Here is a 16,709-nt window from a genome sequence, read left to right on the forward strand (position 1 = left end):
AAGTTAAAGTAGAATCATAGACAAAATGGGATTGAAAGGATCTAGAAAGGTCATTTTTCCCAAGGCGCAGGACTGCCTGCTCTTCCTGAGAAGTTTGTCTAGCTCTTTATAGGTAGTTTTCCTTCAAATGATACCAGTAAAACCACAGATTTGATATCAGTAAAATTTTTTGCTAACCTACAGTTCATCATTTTTATTTTGGAAGAGGAGGAGGGGTCGCAAGAGGAACAACATTTGAAAAAATAAAAGCATAATGTATGACTACTTCCACAATCATTCCTTTTGATTTCTTCATTTGAAATATTTTATACCTAAAATGTAATTCGAATACATTTGTAAAAAATAATGTGAAAAATATATTCATAACTGAAGTATGTGGTGAACAACTTATTCAATGTGAAACAGGGTTTTATTTCATGGAATTGTTTTCAGAAAAATTCATATTTACTTGGTTCAAAGTTCTAATTCTTTTTTACAAGACAGACTAAAAAAATCCAGGAGCTTTTTATCTGACACCATTTCAATCAGTTTTTTTTTTAATTTTATTTAATTAAGTGAATGTAGTAAATTACATCTACTTCACTCTCTCTGATAAGAGTATCATAGGCAATATATTTCTTAAAGAGACATGTAAAGTTATTATTTCACTTCGATGTAATCGTGTTTTTGTGTGTGTGATCTATCAAATCTCTGACCAAATTGATGTTATTGAACTTAATATTATTTTTTTATAGATTTTTAATATTATCTTGAATTGGTTTTATTTATTTTGAACATTATAATTTCCAGGTGCACCTCACATTTTGCAAACATGCTTTCTCCACGCAAGAAAATCTATACCCTTTTTATGCATCCCTAATGATGACAGGTATTGCCTACACATCTACTGATACAAACTTTATATACCACCTGGATAAAACCTAACTGTGTTGATTCAGACGCATTAGAAAGCTTCACAGACAGGTCTGCTGCAGCTCGCCTTATCAGGTGTGACTGCAAAGACCCACCCTACAAACCAATGTACTGAGGCTCAAAGAAGTTAGACAACATCCCTGAAGGCTCCAGTACGCAGAATCCAACCAACACAGCCCTTCCCTTTCAGCGTCCTGCTCCAGCAAGCAGGTTGCTCTTACTACCCCACAAGAACCCAAACCCATTTTTTCCATAAAAAAACCAATAAAAACAAGGAATCACCACTTTTGCAGAAGTTTAGAAATGTAGTTTCAGTATTTCCCAGCATGTACCTAAGCACAACCTTTGTTTCCGTCTCCATTTTTGTCACTCTAGGCAATGGAAACTGTACTTTCTATATTTAATGTATTGAAACTGCCTGGTCTCCAAGGTAGCAGGGGTATCTATATACACTAGTAGAATACATTTCAGGCTCAATCACTTTGAAAGCCTGGATAATAGAGGAGCACTTGTACTTTGGATAACAAAGTTATTTCCTTTAACATCAACAAGCTGCTCAGCTAGTAACTGCATCAGGCATTGATTTTGTTAGCCTGTTTGTAGGCACTGTAGGGGCCTTTTTAACTGATAAAACTAAAAAATTTGCAGATCATTCTTCATGTGCATTATTTCATAGAGCAGAGCTGACAGGAGGAGCTATATTAATTTCAGCATTGCTGTTTTGAATGTCAGTGGAACATCTGTAGGACCAGCCCTAGATCTGTCAACTGCAACCTCCCCATTTTAAGACAGATTGAAGCCTGAACTTACATCTCCAGCCAAATTTTATACCTGGTTCCTATTGGGACTGTAAATGTGCATTCGCTTCCCAGATTTGCAGCTTAGATCCCATACTAACGGCTTGAACACCCAACTGGATTCAGATGTGGGCTTCTTCCTGCTATACTCAAGTCTATGCATTTCAACGGGCCAAAAATCTGCCTATTTATTCATTTGTCATTACCAAATGCTAAATTAAAAGTCTCATAAGCTACTAGTTATATATTCCCTGGCCATCTTTTTCTTTTTCTTGTAAGAAATGCTTGATCTACATTTTTCCTTTATAGCACATGCTCTCTCTGAGTAGCAGCAGCACCGCAGTGCCCAGCACATCCCTCCTCCCACCCCTCACCATCTAACTCCTATTATCGGTAATGGGAACTAGGCATGTACATGAAAATGAAAGCAGATCCCTTAGTGTAAACTTTTTGACAGAAGTGTTCGTAACAACTTTTCAAAAAAAACATGTCTCGTTTATTTTCCCCTTTCTTCCTCCCAGCTTTATGTCAGTCATCAATCGAACAGGAGACAACTCATTTCATTTCTGTGACACACAATGATGGACTTGTGTTACAACCCTGACTTATTTTGAGAACTTCAATTTCTCAAGCTGAAAGCCTGAACGTCCCATGCTTGGAAGGGCTATTGATCTGATGTAGATGGACAGCTCAAGAGGAACTGATACATTCCTTACAGCAATTTTTTTCTGACCACTACATAATGTAGACTTTCTGGTTGTTTGTTGACATCTAAAAACTTTGATTCTGCGATTTAACTGATACTCTTTTGCCGTTTCTACTCAATATTTCTCTGTATTATTTGATGTAGGAGTTATTTATTATCTACCACCTGGAATGGAAAAGCTGGTTCACTGTGATAAAATGTACGAATTCATAAGGCGGCAGGAACCTATAAATGCACATCACAATAGTACAGCTGCAAATGTGGGCCACTTCCAGATCCTAATCCTTCCCGATGCCTTTCAGGACATATGAGGTCACCACGAAACCGGTTTGGATACCCACTCCCTGCCTCAGACAGGAGAGACCGGCCATTACAAGCAGCACAGGCCACCTTGCGTTCGAGCACAGATGGCATAAAAGCTCACACCACAATTTAATCAAGGAGGCTAATTTTGCTTCAAAGCAGGATAAATACCAGATATCTCTGTCTCCGCCTTTCTGGGTTTTCCCCTGCTTTGCCTCAGCTCCCCCGCGTTTCTTCTGCGTGGACAGCAGGTACCTGTCAAGCGCGGGGACGTCACCGAGATGGCAGAGCCCCAGCGCCGTGCCGGCAGGAACAGCCTCTTGGCTGTCTGCAGATCACAGGAAACAATTCATTCCACTCTTAATGATTTATATAATGTCTTTGGACTCACTCCTGGCTTATGAGGTTTTCTGCTTTTTCTATTATAGCTTAAAGAACCAAAGGAGAGTCTTTCAAAAACTGGGGGGCAGCTCCTCAGCCGAGGTAGCTCTATGTGACAGAATGAGTGTACGTTAACATCAGCCCAGAATCGGTCCCCGAGTTTCATTATCAGCCTTGCCTTTAAAGGAGGGCCTCCTCCTACAGGACTAATTTAGAGCAATGAAAATTAAACTGCATCTCATCTAATAGTCAAAAAGATCTGCAGAAATTGTCCTCGTTTAAATACCAATTCAACTCTTTTCTGTCACAGCAGGCTAGTGTATCCATTTTTTTCTTCTAAAAGCCAAATACTATTCAAACAAAACAGTCACTTCCATGTTAATTATACGAAAGCAAAAAAAAAAAAAAGAAAAAAGTGGAAAAAAGGAAAGAAAAAAGCGACATGAGAAAAAACCAAAAAGGATATTAAAGCATTTTATGAGAACCTAGATTGTGCAACTAAAGCATGATGTGGTCTTAGACCTTTACTTTGTGTACAGAGCCAGACTTTATTCTTTGAATTGGTGCATAGGATCACAGTTTATTATGATTATAATGGTTACAATTTTGTTGACATTTGAAAGAAATAAGGAAGGAATAAGGAACAGAGGTAAACGAGGTTGCTGTGGAAAAAGCATCTGATTCAGCTGATGGGAAGAGAATGTTAGCACTGAAGACTGCTAAAAAAAGCGTAAATATCTTGCCCCACCCCAAAAGCTCTCTGTTAGCATTGAGCTCTTTATTTGGGTTAAATTCCCAGTGAATTAAGAACAAAGATTTTGGGGCTCTTGGGGTATTAAGGGCAAGTATATTTTCAATCATAATTTCCTATTTAGAAATGATAGGGTCAGATTCTCTGCCGGTTTAACCCTTGGCACCAGCAGACCCCAGCTGCTAGCATCTGATTAGCACTGCAGAGGAGTCCCTTCTGCAAGGTAGAAGATACCAACAGTTACAAAGGAGTCACCCATTTAGGTGTCCCTTCCAACCTGCCCTGGGAGCATTTATCACAAAAAACCCAGCTAGTGGGATAGCAAGGCTTTGGAAAACTGATTCAGCTCAGGCTTCTCAAACTTTTTTCACAGCGTGACCTATATTTAAATAACTCTCCATTTTTTTTCCCATCACAAAACCACCATCTCACGCACAAAATCCCACATAGTATCTGTCACTGGCACCTCAGAGGAGCAAAGTATTTGCAGAAAGCTCAGTATTTTCCTATTAATAACTTCTTCCCTCTCACACTGGAAGATAGCAGGGGGCTCAGGTCAAGGTAGCTTTCTGATTCCCATGTTGTAAGGCCAGAAACATCCCTCCCGGCCGCTTGTGTCATGACCATGGTCACCTCTCCTCTGGAGAGCTTGAAAAAAATCCTTTTTCCCCGGTGAGAAGCAGGAATGCTCCCAGCTTTTCCCCCTACAGGCCCATTTCACAGCTCCTTCCCGCCCATCACTTGTTATCCTGGATCTCCAGGGTGGCGGTGGGGTGAAGGGGACCTTGGCAAAGCTTCATTTCTGACAGCTTTTTCCACAATATGGAAAAATAATAACAATTTAAAAAAAAAAAAAGGGGGGGGGGGGAAGTGGAAATTCCTGGTTAAAGCCTCTACTTGTACAAAAAGCATAACAGCTTGCATGAACTGTAGCACTATGACTATTGCTGTTAATGCTTCCAATGACATCATTGTTTTCCAAATTACAAAGTGCAGAAGACTGGTTAGGGAAGCCGAAGAGAAAGAGCTGAAGGCAGCGAGGGTTTTAAAGGACGTCAGAAGCAAAAGATGTTTCTTAAGATGGTCTTCCTTACTACACTAATTCCTTTATGTACTCAGATTTGTATTTTTTGAAAATATCACTGCAACAATGTCCAGCTAATTAAAACCTTAAATACCATCAGGCCTACCTCAGATCCCTGTGTTAACTTTGCTATTACCCATCCTGTTCACACGTTCCCCTGCACTGTTACTTTTGTGTGCACAGCCAATCTCCTAGCTTTCAACAAGTGATTTTTGAAGTAAATATTGAGCGATGAGGCACAAAAAGCATTACTAAAATACAAATGTATTACACCTATTGCATTTTCACCCTGCACTTTACATAAATACAAGGAGCTTTTGTCAAGATTTCTGTTTCAGAAATCCATGCTGTTTACTGTCCATGCACTTGAAGGGTTTTTTTCTTCCCTTTAGGCAGGAGGAGGCTCGAGGAAGACCGGCAAGCTGCTTTTCCAGGTGCTGGAATAGTGCGAAGCAATTGAACCATACTCATGGATGGGGGCCATCTAACTCATATGGCCAATAGTGTGTTTTCCTTTTTGGCAGTGCTTTTGTTCCAGGTGGAATAGTCTTTCATCCACATGAAGGAAACTTTTGTTTGTCTCACTCTCAGGTAATGATCTACAACCATCCAGCTGCAGTAAAATATGGATACTCTATGCACATACATATACATTGTATTCATGCATACATACATGCTTACATCTTTCTCATGCATTACACACACCCATGCTGCGTACTAAGTTAACTGAAGAAAAAGTAAGGGCATTTTTTCCTGTTCTGTTAATGCCAGAAAGCCCCAGCATAGCTGCAGGAGAGAGCACTTTTACAACACAGACACTCCAGACCAGGTTCCAGCTGTCGGAATTTTATGTCCTTGAGATACTTCTGGAATAACAAAGTGTCATGCACGTCCCTGCCAGTACACGAGATCAGCACATGAGATCAGACGTACAGATGTTGCCTCCGCATCCACCCACTGGCATCTTATTATCAGTTTAGTTAGTATCCTCCACCCATTTTCAGCCAACTAGGAAGTCAGGAGTTGTAATTTGTGAGAATGAGCTGTATAGCAACCATTTATCTGAAAAACAAACCTCTGCTGGCAAAAACTTAGGAAGCAAATAAGAATCTTATGGAGGTTTTCTGTCTTGGCACACGTAGGTAACTAAGGGGGAATGCTGTGATTACACAGTCCCATGAGCAGTGGTACCTCTCAGAGGTGAAGAGGACATGGATTAGCATTGGACACACAAAAAATCGCTTTAATTGACCGACAAAGACTTTGTCTTTGGGAAGGAACAACACAGACCAGTGCACCTGACTTCCTCCACCCTTCTTCCCTGCCCTTGTTAAGAAATAAAAGGTTGAGTGAAAATTCAGGCTTGTGGATGCTGCTAGGGGAAATAAGCACACCATGGTGGCAGGGAGGCAGATGAAATGGTCACCCTCCGCCTCCACCCCCGGGGACCAGCACTGCCAGACAGCCAGGGCCTTCGGTTAGGAACTGATGAGCATTAATCACAAGGGCCAGGAAGGAGATTCCTTGATATCTCAGGTCACCAATGGATTTCCAGCAGCAGTATTATTTCAACTTGTTTAATGTGGCAATCTTATCAGTACCGTGCATGGCACATGAAGTTATGTAGAGCAAAACAAGCTTGGGGGGAACGACTGAGTCAAGGTAAATGTTGTACTGTTAATTACTCAGTTAATAAATCCAGGAGGAAGGTGGGTTTGGATTCACTGCCGTACAGACTGGTATTCTGGCAACTGGGGAAAGACATCTGCTCAGCCCAGGCCTCTGCTGTCTGTGTGTATGATCACACCTTTCTAATGAGCATCTTAAAGCACTTCCTGAGCAGAACGAATTTAGCCTCACGCTAGTCCCCTCTTAAGGCTTTGGGTACTGAGAGGTTAAACAGCTCAGAGGAGCCACTGAGCTGGGTCTGGTCAGGCTGAGCCCCAGGGGGGTCTGGTCCCCATGGGGGGGTCCCTGTGCCGCAGCAGAAGGCAGATCTGGCTCTATCGTCCCCACGCCCCTGCGCTCTCCCAAGGAGGAAGGGCAGGAATTTGCCTGTCATGTTTTTCCTCCTTTGCTGCAATTATGATTCCTTGCTTAAGTTTCCAATCTTTAATTGGGTTGGAAAATTACAGTCATGGCACAGGGGGGAAAAAAATCCCAGTTACTCTGCCTGATTCAAACGTCTGTTTTCATTTACTACACCATGCTCCTGAGATACTTTGTTAACTAGACTAGAATAAGGATATTTTGAATTAAAAAGATGTTCTGCCCTTCCTGGCTGCTCTGCCTCTCCATGTACATAGCAAAGTGCCCAGGACTGCTTCTGCAGGGGAGTTTGGCCTGGGTAGCTTTATGTAGGAGGTGATATAAATAGATAAAAGCCTCACTCATGGAATCTAAACTGATTTCTACATATACCTTCCTCACTGGCACTCAATGTAATGCAATCTATGTGACTCTTTCTTGCCAGAGAGGCCCACTCACAAGTTTTCTGTTGAACACAGCTATTAATGTTGCACTTGTGTTCCCAGGAAAAAAGTGCCACTACTGAGAAAACTGCTTAAGTTTCTATTGCACAACAGACAAATTCAAGCAAACTCTGTACTTTCTTAATCAAGTCCTCTAGCACAATTAAGCAAACTATGGAGGGTTAAAAGTGGGTTTTCTCGCACCTGCCTCCCCACTGGCAGTAGCAGAGTTAGAACATTTTTAATGACCGTTCACCTGATGGTAATGAAGGAGGTCAATTTAGCTTAAATCCCGCCCCTAAAAGGGAGGGCAGGGGTCAGGAATCAGCTCACACAGAGCAGTACGGAGCAACCCAGCACAGTTCTACTTCAAAAGGTTTGAAGTGCATCACTGATGCAGAGCTGAATTCAGAAAAATGCAGTCTGGGACAGATGTACTGTGTGCAGCTCTTTCCAAAAGCAGCTTTGACTTTCAATTCCAGTTCAGATATAGATAATTCAAGCTTAAAATTACTAATTTTATACATATACTAATTAAATACAAGCTTCCATTTTATGCTCAGAATTCTTCTCTTTTTATTTCTCAGCAAGTTCTGAGAATGTAACACCTTAGAGGGTAAATCCTGAAGTATGCTAAGTGCAAAGGTTTTGACTATTTACAAGCTATCAAACATAACAGCCAGGTTTTAGCACCTAAGCTGGTGCTCAGTTCTTTGCAGAACAGCAACAGGTCTCAAATGTATAGCTATTGTACGATCAAACCTAAGTGACAGTGATAGCTGGTCATACTTAATGCCAGATCAGTCTCTCACTTACAGCCGTGGACTCTTTCTGACTTCAGATGGCAGTATATGATCCATAAATATTGATGGGTTTCTATAGTCATGTTTAACCTATAGAAGTATAGATAGTTGTTAACATTCATGGGCTGCATTCTGCCAGTTGAAGCCAAAAGGCTTCCATGGTTATAATCTAAGTCTATAAATCCATTACTTTATAAATATCCCATAGTACCCTTAAAATATACAGGCTACATATAAGCTGGTTTTCTATTTAAAAAGGCAGTCATTTACTGGCCCTTTTCTCATTTTAGAAAATCACTAGACATGCTTGATGACTGACAGACTTGGCTCAACTACACACATCTCTCATGGAGCACCAAGGCTGAAGTACGACTTCTAATTCAGCAAAAAATTTAAGCCACACGCTTAAAGAAATTCAGCTTATTTACTGTCTTAGGGTGAAGTCTACAGTGGCAGAGCTAGAGGGATACTACCTTTCATTCACAGCACTCCAGCACCACAGTTGGAGCTCTACAAGACATCAGAGCTTTTTTGAACATTTTTCTAATGGGCAAATTGTGCCAAAGCCAGAACTAGAATATCTCTTACCTTGGTCCCTTGGCAGACCAGTCAGCCCCAGGAGCAACTCCCCCATGCAAAGCTTTCACCTCAAAAATCAAGCCAGTACTACCCTCCTTCCCTTTCATCATCATTAAATTCTTCATCAGTTAGGAGAAAATACAGTTCAGTACTGTGACATCCCACGAAATTATGAAGCACTGCCTCTGAGCTGAAAAAAGGCGGAGGCATTCGTTTATTTTCAATCCGAGGCCATTGATAATCACCTGTGTTTTAGTATTTGTATAGCGTACTGAAAATAGACAAAGTTCATCCTAAAGTGCCAGCACAGGCTTCCATTAATCTCCAGCTCAGTCCCTTAAAGGAGGAAGTAACAACTCTGTAATGATAAGGCTCGTGGCAGCAGCCAGAGTGCTTGAAGGTCTGTTCTTGTAAAGAAAATTTTTCAATTAGTTAAAGAAGCCAGGAGCATCAGCTTTCAAAAAAAGAGCTTCCTTATGAATCTTTGATCTCTCTCACTGTACCATGTTTCTCATGAAAGACAGTCGTAGTGGCACTGTTTAAATAACATCTACAAAACAGTTCAATTTGCAAATCAGTAGGATTACTGTTTCCTTTATAATCTTTATTTAAATGAAGTAGCATGAATGAGCTGTTAAATTAAGGGCTTGTCTATGAGAGTTGTGTCCAACCAGAAGTGGCCAATACTTGAGAATAACAGGAAAAAAACCCTGATTCATGCAAACTAAAAGCAGAAAAAAGGCCAATTTAAAATGCCTGATCTCAGTTTTGGTCCTAGAGTCTCAAAACCAATGAGACTTATTCAGGTAGGTTACCCACCCTCTTAACTACCTGTAATTTGTGCTTTTATTTCAGGACGTTGCTGTTTATTAAACTTGAATAAAAATAAGCAATTTCTGAGCATGCCAGAAGCTGGGCATAGCCAGTTGTCCCTGCTGTGCTGGAGAAGACCTGCGTGCTACCTCACAGAGCCGTTACAAAGCCAGCCCTTGTTGCGTGTACATGGTGCTGCAGGTCTCCAACTTGGGCTGTCTGCCCCATCTTCCCCACCCCTTACTCCGTCCAACTAGAGAGGTGGAAAAGTCAGCCGGGGAAGCGTGTGTGTGAGATGTCCCTTTGAGAAGCCAGAGGCGATTATGGGTATAGCAAAGAGAAGGTGTGCTTTGAGTCCCCAGCTGAGCGCAGGAGGAGCAAGTTCCAGAAAGGCAGACTGTGGGAGACAGAAGGAAGACCCTTGTCTTGCCCTCAGTCCCCTCCTTGGCTGGAAGATGAATTTCCTATTGCCCCAAACCTCTTTCCAAGAGATGCCTCTGAAGGCCTGCAAGGATCTGAAGACTTGTAAGGAGAAATGTTAGTGCTATATTATAGTACATTCGGCCAAAACCTGTTCCCTGCCTGTAGCCTGCAGCTTTCAGAAACCTGGACAACCACAGATCCACCCTCTTTTCAACTGCAATGGAAGCATATTCATCTGATCACGGATTAAAGAGTTATTGCTGCTACTGCAAAGTGTGATGGCAGAGGTTATGTTCCAAAAATGTAAATGTCACTGAATTACATAATCATCAGTTAGGCGCTATATATACACACACACTCATATATATGTGATTCAAATTCCTACCATGCTCCTTCGGATTATCAGTGTTTTCCAGTGCTCTTGTGGTTGGTAAAGTGAGCACAAAGGGGTCCCGAGCACCCCGTAAGTGGCAGAAATGCCTGATGATGTTACCTGGCAGAGGCAGCACAAAACACTCATTCAGCATCTAGAAGATCAGGCTTTTTTTTTTTTTAATGTCAAATGCCAACTAAGAGTAGATGTAGGATATTTCTGTATTTATGATAAAAATATAGCAGAACATAACCACATATTTCATAATAAAAAAATTGCATCTTGAAAGCATTTTTGACAGGGTTCCATTTTAGAAGTTAATGGCAACATCAGAGGTACAGCAGTCCTAGAATAAATGGAAAATTGGCTCCAAATATTAAAGACAGAGAGCAAGAAACCAAGAAAAGCATAGTCATAGATGGATGATACTGCTTTGGCAGGAAAGGTAAACAGTGAGGAAACATACTGCCAGATGCAAAAAGACTTAGATCATTAAAAGGGAAAGAGATGAAAAAACCATTCAACACAAATAAATTAGAACAGTATCACCAATATTGTCTGTCAGCATTTCTGCTATAAATCCTGGTTCATAGGAGTGTATTCCACATCTGAAAAAAATATCTCCCGAATGGAACTTGGCATGCCAGATTTCTGGCCTGTATTAGCATGTCTTCGGTCTTCTAAGTTTCGTGAGACATAAATGGAAATTTAATTTGGATTCACAATGATTCAGCTTGTACGCACAATGCAGCCACACCAGTTTGCGTTACCTGAAGTCTGAAGAAGCCTTCGCTAATTATTTTTCTTCTCCTCTAGCAAAAGCAATAGACAAGCTATTAGAGTTTAATGTTGGATACTTTAAATTTTCTAACAGTATTTCTTTCAAAGCTGTTCAACATGTCTTCAATACCAAATGTTAAGATGGGGCAGGAAAGAACTGATGCTGCCTGTCGTGCAAGTAATTCACCTTTGGAAGGAATGTCTGACTATATACTTCTTAAACTATCAACAATACAACATCTCCTTAATAGAACTTGACTAAATACAGACTGATCTAAAATCCAAGAGCAATCTCCAATGGACAAGACCAAGAAGTAGTAATTTTCAATAAAAATCTGTATTGTTTTGTAAGAAAAACTAGTGCTTTAAAAAAAAAAAAAAAAAAAAAAAAAGGTGATTTAATAATCTTGTAACTGCTGAACTCATCCTGGCAAAAATCTGGTCCATATCTCACCCATCCCATTATTAATCCATACCATTTTGGTTTTAATCTGATCAGCAACAGAATAGTATTTGAATTTTTTTACAACAGTCTTTCAAATCACTGTAGGAATTCTGGAGGATATAGCATTATCTTCTCCTGGAAGCTATAGCATTTTAGGCTGATATAAATTTTCCTTTGCCAGACTGTTTTGATATATGGATACAAAGGATTTAAAGAGATTTGTCAGTGTAAAATCAAATTAAGTATAAATTGTTTAAATAATTGTATGTGTACAGTAAAGTGCCTTTGAAAAATAAGGCTACAGATATATATGTGCTGGTAAAAATGAGAAATTCAGAGCTAGGAATAGGTCATGCCCTATGATACATGGTGCGCATCGCTGCTGCCTTTGGAAATTCAGCTACTTCACCTGTCCCCCTGATGTGATGAAGACGGAAGGAGTAAGATAAATTGCTCTTCATAGAAGAGATTAGGCCAGAGCAGCAAAACTTTATTATAGCCAGCAGAAGGAAAAACAAAGAACAAACTCTCTTGAAAGTGAGAGGATGTATTTACTGCTGACCATTGCTACTTTACTGACTGCGAAGCACTCTCAGCAGCCTGTCCTCTGTCTGTTTGTTTTGTCTTCTGGGTGACTTTGGTGTCTCTAAACTATCACCTCTTGTATAAATAAGGTCTTATAGGAAAGGGGCTCTTGCGTTCCTGCGCCAGTGACTCAGCCAACGAGTGGTTTGGATTTGGGGTTTTCCTCATCCTGTCATCATAACCCACATTTCTTAGCGAGGTTTTGTCAGAGATCTTGACTCACGGGCTAAACCTGGACACGTCTGCCGACATGGCTGTAAATGGTTTCAGCTCGTTATTTATTTATTTATTTATTTACCTGCAAGAAAATACACACCAGGCTTTTACACACTGAAAGGAAAAAAAAAAAAACCAAACACAAACCACCCCGCACCCTGGATCGTACAAGTGAACTGTGAGTGACATGAAACTTGAGGAACCCCTAATGGCATCAGGCACCAGGCAGAGAGTCCTTAGTCCTGGCATATGGATGGTAACAGCAGGTCCCAGTGGTACGCACAGCAGAGACACGAAGAAGTGGAAGTACCGAATGCATTATGCATTTTTCCAAAGAATATTTTTTTCCTGCCCATAACATGTGTCCTGGAGAATGAGTTATATAGTGCTGCCGATCCGAAGGAGGTTTCCTCCCCACCCGGTGTGCATGTAACACACCTCAGAAAAATATCAGCACACGTTTAACAACACAGGCACTAGGAGATCCCACAGGTATATAGAAAGCATATGGAAAAATAAGCACATTAGCATAGCTGAACACAATAAAGTACTAGGGAGATAAAATGTTATTTTGAAAGTCGAGACTGAATGCATCGGAGGAAAGAAGAAAGACAAAAGCAGCAGCTCGTGCCTCTGCAAACATGCAAACAAACAGAAACATTTCTTTTCTTGCCTTCCAGCTCTCTGTTTCCACATAACCCTTGTTTTCCAACTTCCATTGTGTCTTGTTTAAATGTTTTGGCTCTCCGGAACTTTTAATAAACTCCACACATGTCCATACCGCTATATATAAATCAGAAAAACGTGCTGCATATTCAAATCCTTGCTTTATGCTGGGAAACATGACATCTGACCGGGAGCCAACCTGATGGTGAAACATTGTCCTACAAGGTAAGGAAAACCCCAGCTGACTTCATCAGACCAGAACTGCCCAATGGGGAAAAGCTGCTCAGGGATCGACCCCTTGTGTTGTAGCCTGGTGGATTTGGAGAACAGGTGATTGAGCTATGTGTTATGGCCTGAAGAGCACAAAATACAGAGTTTTCTAATGCATCCATGCCTTAGCGCCTTGTTCGTGCTTTCCCTTGGGGCTTTCTACTTTCAGTATTTTGCTTTCTGAATTTTTGAGGCACAGGACATAGCTCTGCAATATCTTCTACCATCTTCTTAAGCTAGCTTAGATGGACACTAAAAAAGAATTCAACAGAATCATGCCTTGGAAGAATTATTGAGAAAATCCATACATTATGAAGGTACTGAGAGCAATACCTTAAAGTTACACTGTGATTTGTGCTGAACTGGCATGGTAATGCTCTAATTTCTCCTCACTGCTGGACACAGACTTTCCTGTGCTTACTACTCATACAACTCAGAACCTAAGTAAGTTTTCTCTGTAGTTTTTGTTGGTAGACTACTTTATTGGTAGACATTTATCTTGGGGGGAAATGTTTTTTTCCCTCCTAAAATCTCTTATCCGCAAACTGTTTTCTGTTGCTGTTACATTACTTCATGTCCCTGTAACATAAATTACAATTTTAAAAAAAAAAAAACAACCTCTTTGAATTTCTCTTTAACTCATATTTGCTATATCTCCAAAATGAGTAAAATGTTTTTTAAAAATAAATATTTTCCTTTAATCTATGATAACTGAACAGACGTTTGCTAAATGAAGCCAACAGACATGAGAGGATTCGTTAAGTATTTGAGTTTTCTGACACTGCAGATTGGAAGGGAGCAGCTAGGGGCTTTGCCAAAGACAGGACTTTGAATTTTTTTTTTCCCCTCATACCAGCAATCTATGGAATTGAGGAGTTACAGCAACTGTACATGTAATGCTGGACTATTGCAGTACTAAAGAAACTGTGCCCTTTCCCACCGTACACAGCACTCTCTGAAGCAGATAATATAGGCCATAGCTTAAAAATGCAAGCAACATCTTTAAATATTAAAAATTATACACAGCAATAATATTGAATCGATAGCATTTCTTTCAACAGTTTCTGAACAATAGCAACTGGAAAATGATGGTACAGATTCATTTCAGCTTCCTAAAACCTTAAGCTTCTGAAATCAGAGTCTTTATATTAGCGTTGAATACAGCAACATTCTGATTTAAATTATTGACAGCCTGAACTAAATTAGTTAGCGTCTCATCTAGTTTCAACAGTCTGCTATTCATTGAGTCGTTCAGATGTTGGATGGATTCCATCAACATCTCCTGAACACACTTTTTTTTTTAAGCCAATCTGCTGCTCTCTGCTTCCTTTCTGACACTTCCATCCCTTTCTAATATAATGTTCCCTGAGCTATCACCCCTCATTTCCACACGCTTGTTCTCTGTCATCTTCACTTTCCACTCTTACTCTGCATTTTCCTCCCATCTCCTTATCTTATATTGTGTTCCTTATCAACTCCCGTGACATGTAACTCACTCAAATACTGATGATTCTTTTGCTTTTACAGCTCTTAATTGTTTCTTATGGATCACTATTGGAAAGGATGCACTGTCATTGTCCCAAAATTGAATTTCGATACGCAAGTGGCTTTGCACTGAATACACAAAGGTATCTCAGAAGGAAGAAAAGGCACCAGCCTTAGGGAAAAACTTAAAGTCACACTGCTTTTCATGTAGGTACAGGAATTTCCCCTCGCTTTAAAGACCATACAAAAATTGAGTACTTCCTTCATGGTTACTCTTCTCCTCCCTGTACTTTGTGTCTCCTGATGCATCCTCAGTCTTACCCACGTGCTGTGGTTCCCCACAATTTCACTGCCACACTGGCAGGATATCACAGGGTGGAAAGAGTGGTTGAGTGGGGATGACAGGCAATGCGGAAGCTGGGAGAGTGGGAAACACAGCTTTGTGAAGGACGTATTGAGAAACGTGGGAGACTTCTTCTGAGGACCAGGAAAGAAAATCCCCTTCTGGGAAAAGACTTTCTGACAAGTATAAAGATGTGTTTGTGTTTAGATTGATGTGTAAGAATAGCAGAATACCATTTTTTTCACATCCCAAACTCATTTTCATCTTTGAGAATCAGTGTTAAAAATTATAACCCCTTTCCTGCTCTTATTTCAAAATTACTGGTCTCCAGTTCCCCATGTATCCTCCTAAGTGACATAATTTCAGCTCCCACTTACACCATAACAGCTTTTTCCTTTGCATAAACTCACAGCTGCAGACCTCAGTGTAGGTGCAGTGGCTCAGATAACAAACTCAAACCCAAGGTAGCCTCAAGTGCTAGCCTATCAATGAGGGCCTTGGATATGTTTGTCATTCCCAATCTGCTACTCTTTATTCTAGTTGCACATATAAATCAGCTACCAGTTTTAGGCTGGCAAAGAAGATAGGAAGGTCAGTCTGTAAACCAGATTGCAGGTAAGGAGGAAAGAGAAGGCACGAGTGAGATTGGTAGATTAATACTCCATTTATCACAGAAGGAAAAAAAAATATTCTAATCTTAAGGATGTCATACCTGGCCAAAAACCCACCATCGTACCGCAGAACATGTTAGATTTTACTGAGTTGCTCTTGTATCCCAATCCTGTGCTCTCATAACCATCTGAGAGCAGGAGATGGTAAGACCCACAAAGGGAGCAGCTACTTCTGTGATTTCCCATCTGACATGTTTGTGATTTTGGGGAAGGGGCTAACAGCTTGGGGCAACTATAAGTTCTTCTGACTTAAAAAGGCACACAGTTGGCTGTGGAGGGACTGAGAATTTGAGCTGTGAACTCTGCACTACATTGTGCCTTACCTTGGCTGTAGCCTAGGACTTCCTGATTGTGAGTACCTGGGCCCTTCAGAGCCTAAAAGCAAATCTTGCTCCAAAGCTGCCTGATTAAGACTATGCATATGATTCAGAGCTGGACAAATATCAAGAATCACCAAATCAGACACGTATATATTTTTAGTGCAATTCTGGATGGCTGCATGAAGGCGTTAATCCCCTACATAGAGCCATTAGCAAAGAATTCAGTATTCTGCTCAGTGAGTTATCCCACTATTAAATGTTAGGAAGAATTAGCCTAATATTTACAGTCAGCTATTTGTTATGTTAAAGAGGTATTTGCCAAATCTTCAGCACCTCCACCACATGCACAAAATCATACTTTAAATGAAGTAATTCTGAATTAAACAAGTGTGCTAGTACTACTAGTGGGATTTATAGTAACCAGTAACGGTCTAAGAATGTATTTCACAGATTGCTTCTTTATATTGCAAAATGAATAGAGTTTTATATCTGAAGAAACAAATCTGCACATTAAAAATCAATGTTTCTCATG

Source organism: Platalea leucorodia, assembly GCF_965183815.1.
Source record: "Platalea leucorodia genome assembly, chromosome: 5".
NCBI lineage: Eukaryota > Metazoa > Chordata > Aves > Pelecaniformes > Threskiornithidae > Platalea > Platalea leucorodia.